The 25,884-nt window shown below is 45.8% G+C and overlaps 1 protein-coding gene across 4 annotated transcripts in view; it reads left to right on the top strand.

The window, feature by feature from the left end:
• LOC143934323 (uncharacterized) overlaps positions 1–25,884 on the top strand; it is a 532,031-nt gene that overhangs the window by 413,713 nt on the left and 92,434 nt on the right. The window contains exon 1 of one of the 4 annotated variants that reach the window (XR_013263246.1): positions 2,980–3,048. The exons of 2 other annotated variants lie outside the window; for them this stretch is intronic. The gene's annotated coding sequence lies outside the window, so the exon portion shown is untranslated. Of the gene's footprint in view, positions 1–2,979; positions 3,049–24,950; positions 25,160–25,884 lie in introns of those variants that run through there. One more of the 4 variants, XR_013263247.1, reaches the window with a different exon arrangement.

Here is a 25,884-nt window from a genome sequence, read left to right as displayed (position 1 = left end):
TATCGAATTCAATACTATAGGGCATTGAAAACACAGGAATGTTACTGAAATGATTCAATTCCCTGCACTTAACTCTGTGCTTTACGGACAGCTTATCGCACAACAAATCACATGGGGGTGTTTTGTTGGCAATGGATAATGCTCTATTGATAATTGGTGCAGAGTATCCTCTTGCTTTAAATCTAGAGGCCATACAAGATGCTTCGCTTTTAAAATCTGAATCCTTACTACACAATCGTTTGAGCCTAAGGAACTGTCCTACTGGGATGCTTTTTATCATGTGTCCTGGATGGCTGGAGTCGGCTCGCAATAAAGAGTTGCCAGCCTTGGGCTTTCTTAATAGATTTGAAGAAATGGCATCATTACCACCAGTCAGTAGCACACCCATAAATTCCATTGACGTTGAATCATGGCATCCAGTACATTTTAAGTTGAGTTCATTAAATTGAATTCATGTATGACAGCAATGAGTCAAGGTCAATGTGTGGATCAGAGACCACAAAGAGGAAGTCATCTATAAATCTACTGTAGAATACAGTATCCTTTCGACAGGGACTACCCGGTCCAGAAATGCAGAATTTTTCCCACCATCCCATATATAAATTGTCTAGGGACGGTGAGAATTTAGCCCCCATAGAGGATTCGCATTTCTGGAGGTAGTAGTCCAAGTCGAACATAAAAAAAATGGTATCAGTAGATACTCTATAAATTCATCAAAATAAATTATTGCACGATCAAAGAAAACCTCCCTGGCCTTGTTAGGAAATATGCAACTGCCCGCAGATCCAAAGTGTGTGGATCAGATGAGTACAGACTGGTCACATCACATGAGATCCAGCCAGGGCTCAAGTCCTACGGGAACGCATGGGAACAGAGTTCCTGTACTTTTTCCACAACAGGAACTCAGCTCCCATTAGCAGCCATGCCCTGCAAGACTTTGAAGTATACGAGCTGTGTGGCAGGTACTACACCAGCAGCCACCAACACAGCTTGCAATAGTAAGTCCCACACACCAGGGGTGGACTGACCATTCAGGCATTGCCAGTAGGGGGCCCCATGACAGCTTCCTCTTCGATCTACTTGTCAATCACAGCTAGCTGACGGGTAGATCAGGTCCCTGCTGCTAAGGGATTGTATTTAGTCAGACTTCTCGTGATGCGCTCCTCCCCGCCGGTCCTCTATCTTCAGTGCCATATGATGAGAGAACCCAGAGGAGGAGCACAGCTATTCTGCTCACAGGACATGCAGGGAGAGAGGTGAGCTGAGGGAGGAACATCAGTTTGGGGTGGTAAGCTGAGCCCAATACCTGGCAAAGTTTAATGCCAGGAGGGAAGTTTATGTGGAAACGTGAAGGGTTGGAATAGCAGTGAGTGTGTTGGAGCCCTGCAGAGTTTGCAGCCCCCAAGTTAACATACATCTCCTAAGCAGGAACACATCACTATCTCTCCAAGCATTCTGTCCAGATAATGTGCAGGTAATTTATGTTCAATGAAAAGTGTAAACTCACCACATAAACACTCTATATACAAAATAACATTCCCCAATAAAGATCAGAACATGATGTTCACATTTGCATGGAAGCACAATTGAATGAATGCAGATTATTCAAAGAATTACCGTATTTATGTTTATTGAGGATTGTTTATTTTTTATGTACTAACAGTTAAGCTTTATACACACAATACAAAAATTGGATGAAAAATACCACTTTTGAAATGTTAGTGCATATGAGCGTATCATTTTTATTTTTTTTGGTGGGGGAGTGGATCTTGGGTGGGAGTTCCCACACTTTTTTCCCCAGGACTTGACCCCTGGATCCAGTTATAATTGCTGTTCCATTTAAGGTCTTAATTTCAACAAGAGCTGTTTCGTATAGCAAAGGAAACTTGGCAACTTCATGACTAAAGGCTGTATTTGTTGGTCCACCCAATGGCCTAGGCATTCATTCAGAGAACCTATTCTGGCCACAATAGGTCTGCCTGTTAGTGGGATCAAACCTTTATGCACTTCAGGTAAATGATGGCATATAGGCATGACTGGAAATTCAGGAATAAATATCTCTTTTTCTTAGGGCTGTATCTGTTGGTATTTTTTCACCCATTCTACTAGTTCCGAAAGCTGTTTTTTTTTTTTTTTTTTAAGATTCAGTGGGGTCACCCCTTAATTTGCAATATGTGGTGACATCTGACAATTGGCGTAGTGCCTCATCCCTATAGCTCAATGAATCTAGAACCACAACTGAACCCCCTTTGTCTGAATTTTTATATACTATGGCGGTATCCTCAACTCAACATTCAAGAGATTTATTTTCATTAATTGTAAGGTTACTTGCAGTATAGTGTCTAGATCTATTATTAACAGTGCTCACTGGGACATTCAGAAGTTTAGAAATTCTTCTGTAACCAATATTATCAGTATGTTTTTGCAAAATAAGATGTTATGATCATGAGATGTTTCTTGTGTGATACCTTAGTAATGAGACACCTTTTTATAGGCCATCAGTTGAGACTGAACCAGCTGATATTAATTTGCTCTGACAAGGGGCAGGATTGTCCTCTAATTACTAATGTATTTCATGTTATGTTTTGGCATTCCATGTCCTTTTGCACCTCCCTTTCTTTTTTGTTTAATACTTTTTCTCTGTGTCATTCTATTTAATGCACATAACTTAATTTCTGAACATATTTGTTTTGGTTTCTCTGTATGCATGGATTGCATGGGTTGTTACCAACGTTGTGAAAATGTCATGTCAGTATCAGAAATATGTTTACCTAGAAAATGGTGATTTGTGCAATACTTATTTTACCAGAGATAAAGATATCTATATCCACATATATATATATATATATATATATATATATATATATATATATATATATATATCTCAGATAAGACTGTCCTTTACCTGTGTTATTTATGACAAGTACACATATCAAAGGTCCGCTGTCTGTCTAAAATATGCGATTGTAGCAGAGAGAGATTTGTCTTTTGCATGGGAAGTATTGCTAATGCTAAGACTTAATTCTGTTTCCAGAGACAAATGAAACTGTAAGTAGAACAAATCTAGAAATTTAGTTTACAATTTTTTTCATTACATATTTATAGCACTGTTGTTGAGGCAAACATGGATTGTGGAGGGGGAGTGAAGGGGTCTTCTGTATTGCCCAGTCACACATGTTCTGGGGTAAGAATGCTTATCAATGCCTCAGGGTCAGTGCCCAAACTATGAGAGGGCAAACTGGGTCAATTGCCCCGTGCACCCCTGTCAGAGCGGGCCTCCGATTTCCTTTACAAAAAATATGTGTTTTGGGGGCGTGGCTTGGCCTGACTGGAAAATGGACGCTTAGTTCCACAGCTCCTGCCGACTCACGATAAGCTATCTGCCTAACGGAGATAATAGCCGCCCGAGGCTTACTTTCTGATGGGGACTGCTTCGCGGAACTCGTCGGCATCACGATCCCGTTCTCCCAGAGGGAATTCAGGGAACCTTGGCAACACAATCCCCGACTTGTTCCGCGCTAATAGAGGGAACATGGCGACCGCAACTAATAGGCATTCGCGGGACCAGCCATCATCATCATCACCCTCCTCGGCATTAACTGTGGAGAACGACGGCACCCACCAAGCCTCTCCATCCTCACAACCACAATTTAGCATACATGATCTGAAGACAATTGCCGCGGATATTAAAGATACGCTTTCAGCGGCCATTTCGGAACTACGTTTGGACATTCGCTCCCTGACTGACAGGGTGGGAGTAATGGAAGATATAGTAACTAAACAAGACTCGCAGCTCCGGAAAATGACTCATCATGTTGACACGCACACCCTGCAATTGAGGGCAATACAAATCCACTTGGAGGACCTCGATAATAGAGGAAGACATCATAATCTCCGAGTTAGAGGCCTTCCAGAAGCCGTTGAGGGAGATCAGATCACACACTCAGTGACTGAAATTTTCAATACTCTCTTGAACAGGCCTCCTCAGACCCCCATACCTATGGATAGGATCCACCGAGCCTTGAAACCGAGAGGCAGAGACTCGGATCCCCCACGAGACATTGCTGTCTCCTGGATTTTAAATTGAAAGAAGAAATCCTCAAACAAGCTCGGGGGACACCGCAAATCACCCGTGCGGGTTCAACAATTCAAATCTACCAGGATCTCTCCGGTATTACCTTGCAACACCAGAGAGACCTGAGACCCTTACTGGAGGTGCTCCGTACCAACAGCATCACCTACAAGTGGAAATTTCCGTTCTGCCTTTTGGCAACAGCTCTTGGTCGTACTGCGCTCCTAAAGGTGCCTGAAGACTTACCTCAGTTCTGCCGCACCCTCAATATTCCACTTGTAGAGGTGCCCAACTGGTTCGCTGACTTCCGCCGCTCGGCGGTGAAGAAGGACTTGCATCCAGTGTATCCCATGGAAACCCAGGAAAGCGGCTTACTCCGGCGCAGATCGCCTTCTGCCTCAGATGCCCCACGGCACACCCGGGGGATCCCGTCGCAGCCGTAGCCCATACTATACCCAGAACTGCCGGAGGGCCAGAAGGGATTGCTGAACGAGTCCCCGAATATTCCTTCCCTGATTCCAAGTAACTTCAATCTCCTTGGATGACTCTCATCCAACGTCTGGGTTTATTTCGTCATTACCTAGTTCATCTTTTATTGTTTCCCCTTAAGCCTGACTGAGCTTCATGAAACACAGTCTCCAGTTTTCCTTTAACTTTCTGTTCGCTCATACTTGGTTGTTACTTACAGTACTGTCCTGCAATTCATACATGATGCGGTTTGCACGGTAAGCTGGGGCGCTATCTATAGCAATTTACCCTGTATACCACGTGTGTTACTATTACTACAAACAATTCGATATGGTTTGGTATCCTGCTCATTTTCCCTGGGGCTCCACTACTAACGACTTGTACTACAATCCCCAAAATCCTTTGCGGTTGCACTTCCGCCTCATGCAGGATGTTGTCTCTGGACCTTGCATAGTGCATATCTGAGTTACCCCGGAAACACAACAGCTCCTAGGCTTTCCTCTTGGTACTTATACGTAGACAAGGTCCCGAGCTTCTGCTGTAGTTTTACACTCCGATATCAAGGCTACCGATCGGTTGACATTTGAATACTCCACTGCGCAACTACACTCACCTCAACATGGATTGGCTTCACTCCTGCTTGAACGCTCCGGAAAGCTGAAGCTACAATGGATCCAGCCGTTACGGTTGGTGCAGTTTCTATAGATCAACAGGTACTTTACTTTTAACACTGCTCCTGCTCCCCCCACCTTCCTCTAAGAAGCTTTTTTAATCCATAGCCCCAGGAACATTCGATCCCTGACTCTTTCCTGCCTAGCGCAGGTTTGAAAACTCTCTGATTTTATTCTGATAACTGAACGCAGACAATTTCCTCCTTTGTTCTGTTCTTGGGGTGGGGGAGGGGGGTCTTCTTCTCCACCCGTTAGGACTTGCAGTAGTTCCTTTAAAGCCTCTGACTCTTATGTCTTATGTTCCTAGTTCATCTGCCTGGTTCTTCTCTTGCAAGGTATCCCTGGTACTCTTGACACCTCCACTCGAGAATTTAGCTATGTCTTTATCGCTAGTTCAAAAGACCTACCTCGTTTTGCAAAGTTTACTTGTTGATTTGTTAGTCGTTTACCGGTTCCACATTATTACTGAAATGTTCCTAAAGAATTGTACCCCGGACGGGTCGCCTGGGTCCCCAATTTTAGGGGGTCGTGGGACTCGTCCGGAGATTGGTTCCCCCCCCCCCTTATTTTATTTGTTCGCCATCTTCATATTGCTAACCGCTTATGCAGTACTCTTGTACACAAATGTGATTTGTCCTAGCGTCCCTCCCCCCTGAACAAATATGTTCCCAGATTGCTTACAAGGTGCTACTACCCCTGCATACACTCTCCTAGGATACGCATCTCCCCCCTTTTACACTCTGATGTCGTGAGTCGGCTTGTTAGCATCCTATATTCTTTATTTTCCATCACAGCTAGGTACCAACCCCCACACTGCGGCAGTGATTAGTAAACCTGTCCAGTATAGGATAGGTTTGCTGTCCTCGCGCTGTACTGTGATTCCCCTTTTACCGAGGCAGCGGGACTCCACCCTCTCACTGTCTCTTCGGTTTTCAAGTAGTCCACACTACAAATCACCCTTCCCTAATCCTTAAGGATTTAAGCATGTGCCTCTAGCATTGTATATAAACTTCCTCCCGAGTGACCACCATGTCCGCTTTACCAACAATGCAACCCATAGCTCCCCCTCAACGAACGCTTAAGCTATGCTCTATCAATATACAGGGTCTTAACATGCCTGAGAAGCGAAAGCATTTACTATCCTCCCTACAACATTTCAAGTATGATATTGCTCTTATTCAAGAAACACACTTTAGAGCTGACTCCATCCCGAAATTATATAACAAACACTTTCCTACGGTCCATCATGCGCCCAATAGAAAAGCTAAATCCAAAGGCGTCTCTATACTAATTTCGAGACACTGCCCCATCCAAATTCTTGATGTCCAATCGGATACGCAGGGGAGATTTCGTTTTCTAAAAGGCACATTGTACAGTAGGCCTATCACAATTGCCAACATTTATGCACCCAACACGCACCAGGTCTCTTTCTTTCGAAACACTCTACAAAACCTCACCGCGTTTCAATCCGGGACCCTAGTAGTTGGCAGAGATTTTAATGTTGCCCTCAATCCTTCCCTCGACACCTCTAACGGGGCCTCCACTTTAACATATAGGGCCCTCCGCGCAATAAAAACTCAGTTCCAAGACCTATTACTACATGACTCGTGGCGCACATTACACCCTACCAAAAAAGACTTCACCTTTTTTTCCTCGCCCCACAATAAATATTCTAGACTTGACTATCTTTTTCTGTCCCAAAACGAACTTTCTTTACTACTCAAAGCGACTATAGAACCACAGCTCTTATCAGATCATAACCCGATCTCCATAACCATGTCACTCCCAGATTCGGTGGCCCATCCCCACATTTGGCGTCTTGACAATTCCCTCCTTACTGATATTGATAATGTTAAAAAAATATCCCAATGGCTCTCTAACTATTTTTCAGAAAACTCTTCAGCGGATTCCCCTCCTATTATGCTTTGGGCAGCCCACAAATGTGTTATCCGGGGAGACTTTATCTCCCTGGCCACAGCTTGACGCAGACTTAGACGGAAACGCATTACGGACTTAACCAATAAGATATACACTCTGGAAAAAGCTCATAAATCCTCCCTAGCTGTGGACGTTTTGGCAGAACTGACAACTGCACGAGAAGAACTTCTGGGTGAGTTGCATAAACGAGTGCAACGTAACTTCACCCTCTCTCGGAAGTTCTTCTACGAATATAGCAACAAGTCTGGGAATTTGCTAGCCAGAGCTCTTCAGGTTAAAAAAGCATCCCATACCATTCATGCCATTAAAACCACATCAGGAGAAACTCTGTCTAAGACGGATGACATTATGAACAAATTTGTTCAATACTTTTCCGATCTTTATAACCTCCCCTCCAATCCCCACCAACCCAAGCCGATTGATCGGACGGCAGCTATTCCGTCTTTCCTTAGTGAATACTCGCCCAACCCCCTTACTAGTGAAGATATCACTGGTCTTGATGCACCACTATCGGTGGAGGAAACCTTAAACGCCTTGAAACAGATGAAACCCGGGAAAAGCCCAGGCCCAGATGGCCTCACAGTAGGCTACTACAAGTCCTTCCCAGAAATTTTACTTCCCCACTTGGTTAACGCCTTTAACAACATTACGTCCTCCTCTGGTGCCCCAAGAGACATCCTAGAAGCCCATATTACTCTCATCCCTAAACCGGAAAAAGACCCCACACTGGTCACCAATTATCGTCCCATTTCACTTCTTAATGTGGATGTGAAAATATTTGCAAAAATTTTAGCGAACCGAATCTCGCCCCTTCTTCCACGATTGATTGACCTGGACCAAGTCGGTTTTGTCCCTGGCAGGGAAGCCAGGGACAACACCACTAAAGCTCTTAACATACATCACTGGCTGACTACCACATCTACTCCTGGCTTCTTCTTATCCCTTGATGCGGAGAAGGCGTTCGACCATGTGGCTTGGGATTACATGGAGACTGCGCTCCAGATGATGGGCTTGTATCATATAAATGTACTCACCGAGGCCAAGATGCCGAGAGCGATCGCTGTTGCGACTCGGCACAGACCACCCCTGAAGGTGGCACAGAGGGTGGTTGCACCAAGAGGTACAAGCTACCAGTAGGACAGTCACTTGCCAGTAGATCAGCAGGTAGCTTGAGCAGAGCTGAAGGTGATGTCCCGTGGGAAGGTCCAGAGGCAAAGGTAGCAAGTCCGTAAAGCAAAGACAGAATCCAGGAGACAGGCCAGGGGTCAAACACAGTCCAGATCAGAAGACAACAAGTACCAGGAACGCTGAGACAGAAGGATAATCCAAGACAAGGGTCGAACACAGGAGAAGATCAGCGAGGTCGATAAGGCAATCCGGGTCAAAAATGGGTAATAGAGATCACAGGAATAGACGTGGGAAACACAGGAAGCTGAAGACAAACCAGCAGTGTGTTTGGATGACCTCACTTCCTTTATAGGTCAGCGAGGGGTCACACCCTGTGTGTGTGTGTGCTTGTGTGCTTTCGTTTATTCCTATTGCACACAGCTGTGCGCCAGAGCGCTTTACCTGTGCGCATCCTATGACAGTGCCCCCCCCCCGAGGGGCGGCCTCCGGACGCCCAAGCTAGCCATCAATTCTGGATGTTGCTGATGGAATGTCTTTATTAATTTGGGAGCATGAAGGTTCTTAGATGGTTCCCAGGAGTTATCTTCTGAAGGATACCCCTTCCATTTTACCAGGTATTGTATTTGTCTACCGACTTTCCTGCATCCTAGTAAAGCTTCCACTTCAAATTCATCTGCTCCATCGATCTTGATGGGTGGAGGAGGAGGCACTTCTCTTCCAGGAAAGGGACTAGGAACCAATGGCTTCAAAAGGGAGGCATGAAAAACAGGGTGTATCCTGTATGATTCAGGGAGAGCTAGTTCAAAGGCTTCAGGATTTATTACCCTTTTGATTTTGAATGGTCCTATGAATCTGGGACCCAGCTTGCGTGTGGGACAAGGAAGTTTAAGATTAGTGGCAGATAGCCAGACTTCCTCACCAATTTTAAAGGTAGGGTTCTCCTTCCTTCCCCTATCATGGTATCTCTTGTAATCATCCTGGGCCTTCTGTATGGTCTCCTGAATCCTTTGGAAATTAGATTGGATGGCGGCTATCCGATCTTGGACCGCAGGAACAGTGGATTCTGGGATGGAGTTCGGGAGGAAAGAAGGGTGAAACCCACAGTTGATCCAAAAGGGAGTCTGATTGGTAGTTGTGTGAATTGAATTATTATAGGCGAATTCTGCATATGGCAATAGGGCCGACCAATCATTTTGAGATCCTGAACAAAAGCAGCGAAGATACTGCTCAAGGGTTTGATTTGTCCGTTCAGTTTGCCCGTTACTTTGGGGATGATATGCCGATGACAAACAGATCTTGATTTCCAGTATCTTGCAGAGTTCTCTCCAAAATCTAGAGGTGAACTGTGGACCTCTATCTGACGTGATACTGCTGGGAACCCCATGGAGCCTGACAACCTCCTTAATAAAGAGATTGGCAGTTTCCAGAGCAGAGGGGGTACCGACCATAGGTAGGAAATGGGCCATCTTTGAAAGACGGTCAACTACTACCAGAATTGTGGTGAAACCTTCCGAGGGCGGTAGCTCCACAATAAAATCCATTGACACGTCTGCCCAAGGTCGGTCAGGAATGGGCAAAGGCCTTAACAGGCCCCAGGGCTTGATCTTGGGACCCTTACTACGCTGGCACGGTACACAAGAGGCAATGTAAGTCTGGCAGTCCTGTCTCCAACCTGGCCACCAGAAAGAACGAGAGATCAGTTCCGCGGTTTTCTGTGTCCCAAAGTGGCCGGCCAATTTGTGATCATGACAAGTCCTTCGAACTTGAGTCCTAATCTCAAGGGGAACAAAGACTTTGTTTCGGGCCCAAAACAGATTGTCACGTTTTTCCAAGGTAGATAGGACTGGGTCATTGCAATGGACTGAAGCTGTTTTGATGGCCGTAAGTAAGTCAGGCTGTGGGAGTAGAAGGAAGTTGTGAGGCGACAAAATCGTACTAGGCTCCGTTACCTGGGAAGACTCAGGGAACATGCGCGAGAGCGCATCCGCTTTGTTGTTCTTGGATCCGGGCCGGTACGAGATATGGAACTGGAATCTTGAAAAGAAAAGCGCCCAACGGGCTTGACGGGGTCTTAAGCGTTTGGCAGTCCGCAGATATTCAAGATTCTTGTGATCTGTGAATATTTTGATGGGATGAGTGGCTCCTTCCAAGAGGTATCTCCACTCCTCCAGAGCGAACTTGATGGCCAATAGTTCTCGGTCGCCTACATCATAATTCCTCTCCGGTGGGGTCAGCTTCCGAGATGCGAAAGCCACCGGGTGTAATAAAGCTTTGGGCCCTTGTCGTTGTGAGAGGATGGCTCCTGTGGCTGTCTCGGAGGCATCTACTTCCAGTACGAATGGTAGTACTGGATCGGGATGCCGTAAAATAGGGGCTGAGGTGAACAAGGTCTTTAGTTTGGTAAAGGCTTCTTGGGCTTCTTGAGACCACTGAAATCGGGTGTGTTGGCGGGTCAGCTGAGTAATGGGGGCGACTATTGAAGAGAACCTGGCGATGAATCTGCGATAAAAGTTAGCGAAGTCTATAAACCTTTGCACGGCTTTCTTATCCCTTGGAGCAGGCCATTCCAAAATTGCCTTGATCTTTTGGGGGTCCATGGAGATGCCCTCGGTAGAAATGACGAATCCTAAGAATTGAACTGTAGTTATCTCAAATTCACATTTCTCCGCCTTAAGGTACAGCCGATGTTGTCGGAGGATGGTGAGGACTTTCCGCACGTGGACCCTGTGGAGTTCAAGAGAAGCAGAGAAAATAAGGATATCATCTAAATATACCACTACAAAATCATCAAGATAGTCTCTGAAGATATCATTTACTAGATGCTGAAATGTGGCCGGGGCATTGCACAGGCCAAAGGGCATAACAAGATATTCATAATGGCCAAATCTCGATCTGAAGGCTGTCTTCCATTCATCCCCAGCACGAATTCTAATGAGATTGTAGGCCCCCCGCAAGTCCAGTTTGGAAAATACTTTGGCAGATCCCAAGCGCTGGAATGACTCAGGGATGAGTGGAAGTGGATAGCGATTTTTGATTGTGACTTTATTATGTTCCCTGTAGTCAACACATGGCCTAAGGGATCCGTCCTTTTTTCCCACAAAGAAAATACCTGCCCCTGCTGGACGAAGAAGATGGGCGAATGAACCCCTTTTCAAGAGTTTCATCAATGTAGGCTTTGAGAGCCTTTAGTTCAGTCTCGGATAAGGGGAATATTCCTCTAAAAGGGATCTCAGAGCCGGGTAACAGTTCAATGGGGCAGTCATATGGTCTGTGTGGTGGTAGACGGTCAGCCTTCTTTTTATCAAAGACATCCTTAAACTCGGAGTAGACCTGAGGAATGTGCTGAAGGTGATTAGTGGTGGGGGCCACGGTCATACAAGGAGCTGGAATGGAATCAAAACAATGCTGCATACAGGATGTAAAGGACACTTCCTCCTTGTTCCAACTGATCTGGGGATCGTGAGCCTGCAACCAAGGAAGTCCCAGGATGATAGGGAACATGGGAGATGATATTAGATCAAAGCGTAGGAGTTCTCTATGGCCTGAGTCTGTAATAGTAAGCAAAGGTAGTGTCTCCTGTGTTACTGGACCTGAGAGTGGCAGAGATCCATCAGCTAAATGGACTAGAAGGTGTGTTGCTTTATTCCGGCTTGGAATGCGTAGTTGCTGTGCAAGGGAGATGTCCAAAAAGCAACTACATGCCCCTGAGTTAATCATGGCTGGGAGTGGGATCTTCTCTTCTGCCAGCTGTAGAGAAACAGAGAGAGTCACATAAGTTTGAGCAGGACCAACACTCTGGTAGTTCATTATACACCGTGGGGGCAACTTACAGGGTCTCACAGGACAGCTGTGAATGAAATGTCCAAGCCCCCCCCCACAGTATAAGCACAGATTGGCTTGGCGTCTTCGTTGTCGCTCTTCTGGGGTGAGACGAGGACGGACCAAACCTAGCTGCATGGGCTCCCCTTCCGAAGCTGAGGGACCTGAAGGAACCAGGATGGGCGGATATGGAACAGTGGCCTTAGGAAGCATCCAACTAGGCCGAGGGGCCTGGAGGCGTTCGGAGCGCCGCTCGCGCATCCGTCTGTCCAGTTTTGTGGCCAACTGGATTAATTCCTCCAGGGAGGCAGGAGTCTCTACTCGGGCTAACTCATCCTTTAGGTTCTCGGAGAGCCCTAACCGGTATTGATAACGCAGGGCCGCCTCGTTCCAGCCGGTGTCAGCTGACCACTTGCGAAACTCAACGGTGTAATCCTCCACCGGTCTTCTCCCCTGTGAGAGAGCATGCAGGGTAGCCTCAGCCGTGGCAGTACGCTGAGGGTCATCATATAATTGTCCCATGGCCTCAAAGAAGGTGTCCATGGAGTTTAACAAGGGGCTTCTCTGTTCCATAAGGCTATGGGCCCAGGCCTGGGGTTCATCAGCCAAAAGAGAGATAATAAACCCGACCTTGATGATCTCCGAAGAAAAGGTCCTGGGTTTCAAAGCCAAGTACAAGGAACATGCATTTTTAAAAGCTCTGAATTTGTTTCGGTCGCCTGAAAATCGCTCAGGCGTGGGTACTCGTGGTTCGGGTACTGTCATCATCATACCGGGTGGAGGCTGGACATGAGGTGTGGAGGCACCACTGACTGAGGCCTGTGTAGGATTTGTTGGTGCCGGAGCTGTGGCTAGTCGCTGAAGCCTGCTGTCGATCTGTGCATAGCCATCCTGTAGTTTCTGTACTGCTTCTGTGAGTGAAGAGACTTGCTGGCACAGGACTTCTAATGGAGAACCTGCTCTGTTGGCCTCTGTCATGGCTGGTTTGTACCATCATATAAATGTACTCACCGAGGCCAAGATGCCGAGAGCGGTCGCTGTTGCGACTCGGCGCAGACCACCCCTGAAGGTGGCACAGAGGGTGGTTGCACCAAGAGGCACAAGCTACCAGTAGGACAGTCACTTGCCAGTAGATCAGCAGGTAGCTTGAGCAGAGCTGAAGGTGATGTCCCGTGGGAAGGTCCAGAGGCAAAGGTAGCAAGTCCGTAAAGCAAAGACAGAATCCAGGAGACAGGCCAGGGGTCAAACATAGTCCAGATCAGAAGACAACAAGTACCAGGAACGCTGAGAAAGAAGGATAATCCAAGACAAGCCGGGGGTCGAACACAGGAGAAGATCAGCGAGGTCGATAAGGCAATCCGGGTCAAAAACGGGTAATAGAGATCACAGGAATAGACGTGGGAAACACAGGAAGCTGAAGACAAACCAGCAGTGTGTTTGGATGACCTCACTTTCTTTATAGGTCAGCGAGGGGTCACACCCTGTGTGTGTGTGTGCTTGTGTGCTTTCGTTTATTCCTATTGCACACAGCTGTGCGCCAGAGCGCTTTACCTGTGCGCATCCTATGACAGCTTGCCTCAACGCCTGTTACAGATGATCATGGTCCTATACTCGTCCCCTTCAGCCAAACTTGGAATAAATGGTCGCTTGTCGAGAGCCTTCTCCGTCGCTAATGGTACTCACCAGGGTTGTCCCCTTTCTCCCTTGCTCTTCATTCTAACCATAGAACCCTTTCTTTGTAAGCTTAGGGATAACCCGGACATAAAAGGTCTCTCAATTAATCACAAAACATACAAGATAGCAGCATATGCTGATGACATTCTACTTTTCCTTTCAGATCCCATTATTTCTATCCCCAACCTTCTTAAAGACTGTGCCCTCTTCCAAGATCTATCTAATTTGAAAATTAACCTCTCCAAATCTAAAGCACTCAATATCTCCCTTGCACCTTCCCTAGTAAATAAATGTAAACAAAATGTTCCCTTTGGTTGGGAATCGGAAGCCATTAAATATCTGGGCATCCACATTCCTGTCAACCTTAAAAATGTATACGCAAAAAACTTTCAACCAATTCTCCGTACTATTCAAACTGACTTACACAAATGGCAAACTGGTCCCTTTTCATGGTTTGGCAGATTGGCCATCTTGAAAATGAACATACTCCCTTGGATCCTTTACTTGCTTCAAGCGATCCCTATATCTCTCCCACAGTCCTTTTTTAGTACCTACAAGAGCCTATGCAGACACTTTATATGGATGTCTAAAGCACCTAGACTTAGTTGGGATAGGTTAACGCTACCTAAAAACTTTGGAGGTCTAGGGGTGCCAGATATCTATAAATACCATTTGGCGTGTCACTTGAACAGGATAGTCGACTGGCACTCCCAGGCGCTTCACAAGGACTGGATCCGACTGGAGCAGACATTTACCCGGCTCCCTCTTGCTCAATTGCCGTGGATACCTAAGTCACTCACCCCAAGAGACTCACTAAATAATCCGTTCACACATGCCACTCTACATAGATTTAGAGAAGCGTGCAAATTTCTACAGTTGATCCCTACCCCGGGCCCACTAACTCCTTTGGATCAGAATCCAGAATTTCCAACGGGTCTATCCCGACATCTACCACATACAGATTCTTCTGCACCTAAACCAACCGCGCACTGTTTTTTCCAAAATGGGGAACTCTTATCACACTCCCTTATGTCCTCAAAATTCCCGGAGTACCACATCCCCTTCTTCAAATATCTACAAATTCGGCACTTTCTCCGAGACTCCAATAATAGCGGGAGTTGGCACAGAGACCTTACACCCTTCGAAACCTTATGCAATAGTCAAGAACCCCAAAGACTTGTTATATCGGCGGTTTACTTCTTTTCTCCTCACATGATATTAAACAGGATGCATTAGTAAAACGTTGGGAATCTGACCTCAATCTTGACCTTACTATTGCTGATTGGGAAAATATTTTTCACAATATCCACAAAGCCTCCGTAAATGCCACCATCCAAGAAAGCAGATATAAAATATTCTCACGCTGGTACAGGACTCCAGATAAAATTCATAAATTTCACCCCACCACTCCCCCCAATTGCTGGAGATGCAACGGACCCGTTGGGACATTTCTTCACATTTGGTGGGAATGCCCACACATTCGTACATTCTGGACTGAAATACATAAACTAATTTCTCAAATCACAACATATACCCCAGACCTCACTCCTGCCCAATTCTTACTGCATCACACTCATACCCCCAAACGAGCCTACACTAAATCCTTTACCATGCACCTCATCAATGCAGCTAATCAATGCATTCCTGTACACTGGAGAAGCGCAACCCCTCCTTCAATAACTGAATGGATGAAACGGGTAGACACCATAGCCGAAATAGAAGAGCTTATACACCAAGTGCATGACAAGCCGACCGCTTATGGGAAAACATTGGCATGTTGGACACATTTCCGTAACTCCACATCCCCTAGCAACCCTGGGAACTTAGGGTTGGCAAATTTACAGAACATACCGCCACTACCACCCCAGTAGGTTAATCATTTTTTGGTGTTCAATCACAGTACTGCAGATGACGCCCCTTTGCCTTCGCCTATATTACCTTCTTCTATCCAACCTTGTATGTTTCTCACGACACACCCTCCAGTCACAGTCAGATCCCTCTAGGGGTGACTGGAGATAGATGTATATTCAACAACACATCCCCATAATAACCACTTCTCTTGCTCCAACACTCATACCTCCATACCTCTATACCTCTTTTTCTCCAAATCTTTCGATCTGGAAACAGTTAGTACTCTACACACCTGAGACATCTTTTGAGACTACGTTTTTTTTTTTAGGATTCCTTGGCTTCCATGATACCCTGTCCATTATCTCCTCCCATGAATCCCTGTACTCGATTTGAGCTCACATTAGTATTTTCTTCTTACATTTTTATTACATACCCTTATTGGTCACCACTAAAATAAGTCTTAGTTTTCCATATAACTACTGTCCCCCTGCATTAACAAAATAACTCTCTTCAGTTATGGCATCTTATTGTTTCAAAGATCTCAATGGTTGCTCTTTATCCTTCCCTACCCTTCCCCCTTCTTTCCACCATTACTTTGGCTCCTATGCCTCCTGCTATGGATACATCTCATTGCCAGCTTCGCATATGTTCACTATCTCCACTGTTTATTTTACTCTATACTGATGCATAAGTATTCTATTCAATATATACCTTGTACAGATCCAATTCTAATAACTGTAATTTATTCTGTTTATGGCATTCTGGTTGTGTATTCATTCTTCTGTATTTTATGGAAAACTCAATAAAATATATTTTGGGAAAAAAAAAATATGTATTTTGCCATGAGATTTCAGTAGTGACCAGTTTGCAGCCTTTACCACTCTATTTTAGGCTGCTTTCACACTGGGGCGGTATTCAGGAGTTACAGCGCTAAAAATAGCGCCTGTGTAACGCCTGAAAAAAACCGGCCCCTTTAACTCCAGTGTGAAAGCCGGACGGCTTTCACACTGGAGCAATGCGCTGGCAGGACGGTGAAAAAAGTCCTGCTAGCCGCATCTTTGCAGCGGTGAAGGAGCGGTGTATTCACCGCTCCTATACCGCTCCAACCCATTGAAATCAATGGGACACCGCGGCAATACCGCCGGCAAAGCGCCGGCAAAGCGCCGCTGCAGCGGCGCTTTGCGGGCGGGTTTAACCCCTTTTCGGCCGCTAGCAGGGGTTAAAACCACCCCGCTAGCGCCCGCACACCGCCGCTAAAACGACGGTAAAGCGCCGCTAAAAATAGCGGCACTTTACCGCCGACGCTGCTCCCGCCCCAGTGTGAAAGCAGCCTTAAGGTCTGGTTCACACCTATGCAGGTGGCAGTTTGCATATTCTAGGTGCATTTTGCGTTTTTTCAATACACACTTTTGATCCATTGAAGTCCTGTGGAACCAAATGTGACCCATGTGGACTGTATTGTGTTTCAGCAAAACTGAAAATGCACTAAAAAGTTAATAGGTGTGAACCAGGCCTAACGGTTTTATTACATGATGAAGGGCTTGCTGATACCTTTCCAGGTGTTAATGTGGCTCTTAGAATATATATGAGCATGATGGTTATTAGTTGTTCCGGAGAAAGGACTTTCAGCAAATTGGCACAGAGGTAATGAAAGCGTACTCACTGCCACATCCAGATTGTACAGGAAACCACAACTAATATTATGTCGGACTTTACTGGCATGACAAGGAACACAAAAAAGTCTTAAAAATTTAAATTGTACTACGTATACAAATTATTTTTATTGTACATTTGCTGTGCGTTTACAATAGCCAACTGCAGAATTTTCACAAAGTATGCAATATTATACACTGCAAGGCTGAATTGCCTAGTGTTAGAAAACATTCATATGGGGGTGCGGCTTTGGCATGGCGGTGAGAAGACGTTACAACCAAGAACTTTTGGCCAGCAGCACCCTTGCAGCCTACAGTAAGCAGTAAATCTCACATTACTGGTACCCACTGGCACCCCAGACAGCTTGCAGACCAAACAGCCGCAATCTACACTACTCCAGCAGCCCCTAAGATGGTGCCAGAAAAAGAGCAGAGAGACAACCCAGGCTGTACAAGTTGTGCAGACCTCACCTGTTGAAATTAATGACCAACTGATACAACTACAGCTGCTTCTTGATCTAGAGAACCGCAGCCGCAAACAGAACATAGGGGGTTCCCTGAATCCACCCCGCAATCTGAGCTCCATACAATGGTAACCTCCATCTTTAACCATTACCTAGACCACCCAAGAGACACGGATAGAACAATTGATCGGGTTCACAGAACCCTCGGCCCAAACCCTAACATCTCTGACAGACCCAGAGATGTGCTCTGTTGCCTACACTCTTTTAACCTCAAGGAAGAAATCCTTTGACAGGCTTGGCGAGTGGGGGTTTTGGAATTTGATGGAACAGCAATCCACCTGCTCCCTGATATCTCCAGGAAAACCCTGATGATCAGACGGGCACTTAAACCACTCTTGGACAGCATTGGAGAGAAAGGCCTCACATACAAATGGGCACATCCGTTCCACCTCGTTGTTCGCAAGGGTACTGACACCACCTCACTACGTCACCCCTCAGAGCTTCCAGATTTGTTCATGTTTGCTGAAATGAACCCGATCTCTGTTCCCAACTGGCTCTTGGTAACTGTACCCATGAATCCACAGCACCAGCCTACTAATGGCAGAAACAAAAGAACCCGGAACAACCACCGTTTCCAAAGAGGCCCAGCCCAGGTTCCTTGGGAGCCATTCTCCTGATCCTACACGTAGACATGATGACACCAATAACCGATTGACTCCTTCTATATGACTCATGCACACTCCTCTTACCTGCATTACTCCACCCCTTCCTCATCAAGGAACGTTCAACCATCCCTCAAGCAGATTAGTCGGGCCCTTCGCATTCACCATTGCTGCCTGGGGTGGGACTGGACTTCCCGACATATCCCAAACCGAGACATTCCATACCAATCTCTGTCATCCCAAAGACAGGAAAGGACCCACTGCAATGTTCCAGTTACAGACCCATTTCTCTTCTAAAATGTGACATCAAGCTTTTCACAAAAAATATTAGCTTCCAGGCTCAGCGGTCTAATGCAACCCTAGTTGCGCTTGAGCAGGCGGGTTTCATACAGACACGAGAAGCAAGAGATAACACTATCAGGACATTAAATGTAATAGAGAAGAAAATAAAACGAGAACCAGCACCCCCCTTTTACTCATATCCACCGACGCCGAAAAGGCGTTTGACAGGGTGGACTGGGTGTTCTTACAGGACGTGCTCTATTCATTCAGAATGATGAATTCTATCAGAGACTGGATCTCTGCCCTCTAAACAAACCCCACAGCCACGGTCGGAGTGAATGGAACAGATTCTGATAGGTTTGCAATATTCAACGGCACCAGGCAGGGATGCCCACTTTCCCCCTTACTGTTCATCCTACCCTTAGAGCCACTTTATAAAAATTATCGACGTTCACGCCGACCGCTTGTCAGAAACCATGAATCAGACTGAGACAGAAGTACTATTAAATCACACTTGTTTATTAATAAAAATAAAAAGGTAAATAGAAAAGCGTAGTCAAGCATAGCCAGAGTCCAGTAACCAGATCGGGTAGTCAGCCAGGCCAGAAGTCAGGGATCCAAGTAGAGCAACAGCAAACAGGATAAGGAGCCAGAAGGTATGTCAGCAAGCCAGTCTTTAAACAAACTGCAGGAGATGGTTTCTAGTGATGTGACCAAGGCGAAGGCAGAGGTGAAGTGAGCTGGAAGGCTATAAGTAGGCAGGTCAGATGAGCATCATCAGGAACTGCTGGTAACTGTGGAGAGAGAAGAGAGCTGGCAATTAGCCGACAGCTGAGCGGCCAGCCCAGAGAAGGAAGGGCTAAGCCAGCCCTGACACCACTATCAATAAAACCTATAACTTCTCTGCCCTCATTGCTATAAGTTCTGAAACAATATGGCACTCTCTCCAACTATAAAGCTAACCTCCAAAAATCGGAAGCGATGAACATTTCCATACCAGACCGTACCCTGTCAAGCCTACGCCCATTTTTTCCATTTAAATGGGTCACCCGTTCTATCCAATATTTAAGTACCAGAATCCCTACAAACCCAAGGGATATCTTCCCCCTGAATTTTCAACCCTTCCTATCAATGCTCACTGCAGATCTCAAAAAATAGGACTCCCTTGCCCTCTTGGTTTGGCCGCTGTAACATTTTGAAGATGAACACAATGCCAAGACTATAATTATTACAAGCCCTACCGGTCAGACTACCTCAGACTTTCTTTCATGCTGTACGCTCAGCGTTTATTAAGTTCCTCTGGCATGGCAAACAACCACAAATTGGTAGGTCGTTATTGCTAAGGCCGAAGCTGAGAGGTGGCATCAGCTTACCAGATCCCGCTTTATACTACACAGCGACTCGCATGACACGGGTGGTGGACTGGTGCCATCATGGGGAGTTGAAGCTTTGGGTTGCACTGGCGCAAGAGATGGCCCGGGCACCGCTGGCCGGGTTGCCATGGGCTGGGAAGCAAGCAACCTCTCACTTAAGTACCCATCCGTTGATCGGCCCCGCACTTACAGAAATGATTCTTCCTCAACTCATTTTCCATCCTTCGTGACCCTAATTATAGGACATCCGGAATTTCTCAGGACCTGGCATTTACCGGGCAAACCCAGAGAGGGCTTTTACGTGCCTCCCACTTTCTACAGCCTACAGGATGGATTCCAACGGGGCCATAATGTCTGGACAAGCACTTATTACTCTAGACAAATGGAGAGCAGGGCAGCTCTCGCACTTCTTGGCTTCTTGCCCAGACATGCGCTCTTCTCTCTGCAACTCCATACATTTGAAGAACTCTGAGAGTCGGCCTTATCCGCAGCTCCCTCTCCACTTCATACAAAACTTTGCTGGACAAACAATCTAACTCTGACCCTCCTTTCCTAGCAAAGTGGGAAAGAGACTTACGAACCACTTCCGCAAAGTGTATACTCTTCTTCGCACATAAATCATCACCGTGTAGCAAATACCAGGAGATTTCCTACAAACTGACCACAGGATGGTACCGAACTCCGTCCGTAGTGGCTAAAATATTCCCCAATCAATTGGACCTCTGTTGGCGTTGCGAGCAACACCCTGGTACCATTCTTCACATTTTCTGGGAATGCCCCAGACTTCAAACCTTCTGGCAAACAGTCCTTCAACTCGTCCACAAATTCACAGACATTTCTCTAACCAACGACCCAGCTGCAGTGCTCCTAAACCTCACTCCCATGTCCAGAAAGCGCTGCAACAAATCCCAACTCAAACACCTCCTTAACGCTGCTAGAGCTGGTATACCGAGCCAATGGAAGCAGCAGTCACCCACCACAGTGGCCCAATGGTTCGCAAGGGTTAATGATATTGAACGTATGGAAAACCTAATTGCCACGATCCGGGATAAATCAGAGGAACATATGTTCAGATGGTTTTACTGGACTCTCTAATGCTTTTCAGGGGAATACCTCAGTGATTCATAGTCCGGAACTAGGGATTGCCTAAAATTCTAGCAACGAGTCTTGGTCTTTGGACGGCTTAATGAGCAGTGGTTGGCCCTCGTTCCCTAGGTGGGACCCCACCCCCCCTTACCCATAAACCCCTGCTTTCGTCTACCTCCCCCACTATAACTACTTCCTCTCTCTTCTTAATTTCTCGTCCCCACTTTCTCTCTCCCTATTTCCTCTTTTTCCTTTTAATTCTCTTTTTCCCGCTAAGTTCACTTGCTCCTTTCTAATTAAAAAATTGGTATGTTCCGACTCCAGCTGGACACTCTGCATTATTCTTCCCCTACGTTTTGATACCGGAACTCTCCAAAGTTGACAGATAACCCCTATCGAACTACACAGGATTATTTTACTTGTCAAAGCAAAGCCCTAGCCTTGTGCTTCCTAGATAACTGAGAACCCCACACTCATACAAATTTGCTTCAGTTTAACAACCTTTGGAGTACTTACTTCTAGTACAGATATTTTCAGTTACTGTTCCTATATATTCTAAACTGTTTGTACTGAATATTCTGTGAAGTTACCACATTACTGTATGTCACATACCATTAAATAACTAATTAAAAAAACAAACAAAAAAAAAAAACATTCATACATTCCTCATGGGTCAACACATTTCTCGTTTAATCCTCTTTAAGAGTCATGAAGGCAGCTGCAGTGGCAACGATACAAATACATAACATTTGGAATAGTTATACAGTTTACATCTACATTAGCATGGTATCACTTCAGGGGTCTCCAAACTTTTCAGTTCCAGGGCATATTGCTTATTTTTCACATATTTGCAGGCTGGAAAAAAATAATCTTATTTTTTAAATGAATCTGCAGCAGAATAAAATAGAATTTGACAGACTGACAGCAGTAGAAATTGATGGCCCACTTGTATCCTCCGTCCGCACCTGAAAGCTGTAACCTCATGCACGGGGGCTAAACTTCCAGTGTGCACAGAGCCTTACATCTGTGTTACCATCACACACACTCACACACCTTCATACATTTGGTCCCCATTAGTCCCCCCCCACTGCATATTTGTGTCCTCATCAGAGCCCCCCTGCATATTTGTGTTCCCCTTAGAGCCCCCTTCCATATTTGTGTCCTCATCAGAGCCCCCCTGCATATTTGTGCCCCAATATGAACTCCCTGCATATTTTTGTTCCCATCAGAGCCCCCTGCATATTTTTATCCTTATCAGCTCCCCTCCCACTGCATATGTGTCCCCATCAGAGCCCCCCCTGCACATTTGTGTCCTCATCAGAGCCCCCTCATACATTTATGTCCAACTCAGAGCCTCCTGCATGTCTATGTGCCCCTTAGAGCCCCCTTCCATATTTATATCACCATCAGAAACCCCTGCCCAATTTTGTCCCCCTTAGAGCCCCCTTCCCCGTTTGTGTCCCTCAAGAGCCCCACCCCACATTTAAGACCCCATCAGAGCCCCCTTTCACATTTGTGTCCCTCAAAAGAGCCCCTGCCACATATTTGTGTCCCATGAGAGAAACACCCCCCCCAACAGTAGTAACATTTGGGTCCCACTTACATTTGTGTCCAGCTTCTGTGCTGTTCTGCTGCACCTCCCGGCTCATGGTCGGCTGTTACACAGACACATTGTAAGCAAAAGCACAACTGTAAAGGACACCGATGCTAACAGAGGGGTGGGATCTGGGAGGTGCAGTAGGTCCTAGGACTAGTGAGACGCTGGGTTGGGCAGACTCTGTCAGGCTGCGTGACCTGCGCTGCATACTGTCGGGTGAGTATGCAGCGCCGTTCCTGCTACCCGACATAGCTTGAGCTGGAACTGACCATGCAGTGAGTCTGACGACTCAAGCTGCAGGCTGGCAAAAACATCCCGGTGGGCTGGATTTGGCCGTACTTTGGAGACCCCTGACTTAGAGTAATCACATGTGGGTTGCACCTTGACACCTACATACAACGGACATACAGGGAACTTCCTGGGTGGGCATCTGAGTATCCAGAGGGACCAATGAAAGGGGTCGTATGGATAACATCTCCCTAATGTGTAAACATATATGTGTATATAGAAAAGAGTTCAAGGGGTGAGGTGCACCTCGGGCAAAGCAATATGGGCAATAGCAATCAAGCCTTCCCAAGGGCCGTATCATAGAAAAATGAAATGGGATTGCTGCACAAAAAATGTTTTAATAAAGAAATGTAAATAACATCAAAAATGTAAGGCAGTCATGGTTAACAGTTTTGGGCTAGTACAGATAATGCCTTTCTTCGAAACCTCTTGCCTAATATGTAGCTTATCATGAATCAATTAACCACTTACGGACTGCCGCATGCCGGAAGAGGAATATAGTTGTTAAGGCAGCAGCTAGCTGCCATGACCCTGGCATCCTCTTCTTCGGCCGGCGGTCCGCTTTCTGATAAGAGCGGTCTTTGCGTTGGACTTGCCGTGAGATCATATCAGCGGCAGGAGAGGGCCCCCCTCCCGCCACGATCCAGTGCCCTCCGACGCTTACCGGAGCTGTCGGCAGTGCGGAGGCGATCGGTAGACCTGGGTGGCGTCAACATTTTTTAGTTTCGTTCCGTATTGTAAAAAAATCGTATTTCGTAATTCATGTCAGAAATTCAATTCGGATCCGTACGGATTAAAATAACGAAAGTTCGTTATGATGAATTTATCATTATGAGGGGCTTCCACCATCCCTGTGCTGTGCTGAGGCCTGGGTTTTTAACCTTTAGTTTCGTTAACTTTTCGTAAAAATAATGAATGTTCGTTATGATGAATTTATCATTATGCTGACTTCCTGAGTTTTTAACTTTTTGTAACAATTACGAATGTTCATTATGATGAATTTATTATGAGGTGTTCCCACCATCCCTGTGCTGAGTTCCCAGGTCTGTACACCTGCTGTGTCCATTATGAGGAGTTCCCACCATACCTGTGCTGAGTTCCTAGGTGTGTACACCCACTGTGCCGATTATGAGGGGTTCCCACCATCCCTGTTGTCGCATGAAAAGAAATAATAAAATATTTACAAAAATGTGAAGGATGTACTCACTTTTGTGAGATACTGTATATATAAATTGGCAGTGATAAAGAATTGTCTGAGAACCACAATGACCCATGTAAGGGTCTCTGTGCCTACTGGCTGTTGAGCAGTGTCCTCAAGGTGATACAGTTTGATGAGTTGGTTAAAATTGTATACAGCTGCTAAGTGCAGGAAGAAAGACATTTTGAAATTATTGTAGTGTGATGCATACCTGTGATGTATGACTGCTCCAATTACCTGTGTAATGTGTATTCTTACAGTCAAAACAAATGAGAAAAAACATCAGACAAGTATATTCTTTGGAACCTAACATATTTTTTTTCTGTTAGAACAAATGTGGTTTATGGTTTATTTCAGTTTGTTTGTCATTTGATTCAATTTTTATGTTGAGGCCCCCCGAACTTGTAGTGCACTGGGCCCTCCAAGAACTAAATCTGGCACTGCTCAGGACTAGGTATAAAATCTAGCAATAGAGAGCAGTAGTCTGACCTGGGTATGATTTATACCAGTATTGCTATATTTTTCTAAATTGGGCTACCCTTTTTAAAGAGAGGGTAAGGTCCCCCATTTATTTTATATCATTAATTTTTGTTAGCAATAGTGGGGATGGAATAGAAGTTCCAGGCAATACGAAGGTGAGGGTGTGTCACAAAGTGGAATGCTCCACTAGGTTTTTATGTTATTATTTCAGTATTGCGTGATAAGACTTCACTTTCATTTAGATCTTGATGGATCAGGATCCAATCCGGGGACAAGGAAATGCTCCTAATCCCCCATATCCAGAGAAGTGCCAGCGTCTGTTGTACAAAGAACCTGTATTATAGCAGCATATCAAACCTCAAATGCCTGATTAAAGACTATAGAAGGGAAAGCACCTGAAGGAACATTTTTCAAAAGGCTCTGTGAATCCGACAAGGAAAGAGGACCTAACTGCAGGTAGACAAATTTGTCATCTGAGGTGCACGTAAATGCGTAAACCATGTTCAGAGGCTACCGTAAGAGGTGAACTCGTTTCCAGGGTTCAGAATGGCTAAGACTGACATTCACTGTATCGTCCAGGAGCTAGACTACTTCTCATGGACACTAGAGTACCTACATGGTGTCCAATGGAATCCGAACCAGTAGACCTGCCCAGGTGCTGGTGAATGCCTCACATAGCACAAGGGCAGGGATTTCTCTGAGGGATGGGTGGTTTCCCAGATGGGACATACTTTTGAGGCCTAGCTGACACAGGGACTGGGCCAAGGGGTCCAAGGATAAGAGGAGCCCAAGGGAGCTAACGAAGGTGCAATAATCTGTGTGGTAGCGCAAGGAAGAAAAGAGGGATCAGAATGTCAGAGGCAAGCGATTGCCCTGTAAGCTTCTAAGCATTTAAAGGCCTGAAAGGCAGACCACCAAAGTACCCACAAGGATTCACAGTCAGCCCCTACTTGTAGAAGGGCACCTTCCTGGGGTGCTTGTCAGTTTTCTGATCTCAATCCTTATGAGCTCTCTGGGGATCAGGCTCTTAGAGTCTGGGAGAACCAACTACAGAAGTAGTTGAAGGAGATGGGTGAGATTCAGTCAACCTATCCCTGGACCTTTTATGTTGAGCAGGTGTATGCTCTGACCTTCTGTGAAATTCTTGATGATGGTATAGAAAGAGACGGCATTCTCCTGAG

Source organism: Lithobates pipiens, unplaced genomic scaffold (genome assembly GCF_037356315.1).
Source record: "Lithobates pipiens isolate NorthernLeopardFrog02 unplaced genomic scaffold, aLitPip1_a1.2 Scaffold_27, whole genome shotgun sequence".
NCBI classification, from domain to species: Eukaryota; Metazoa; Chordata; class Amphibia; order Anura; family Ranidae; genus Lithobates; species Lithobates pipiens.
Note: the sequence above shows the minus strand (reverse complement) of the source record. Positions and strands in the feature narration are given on the sequence as shown.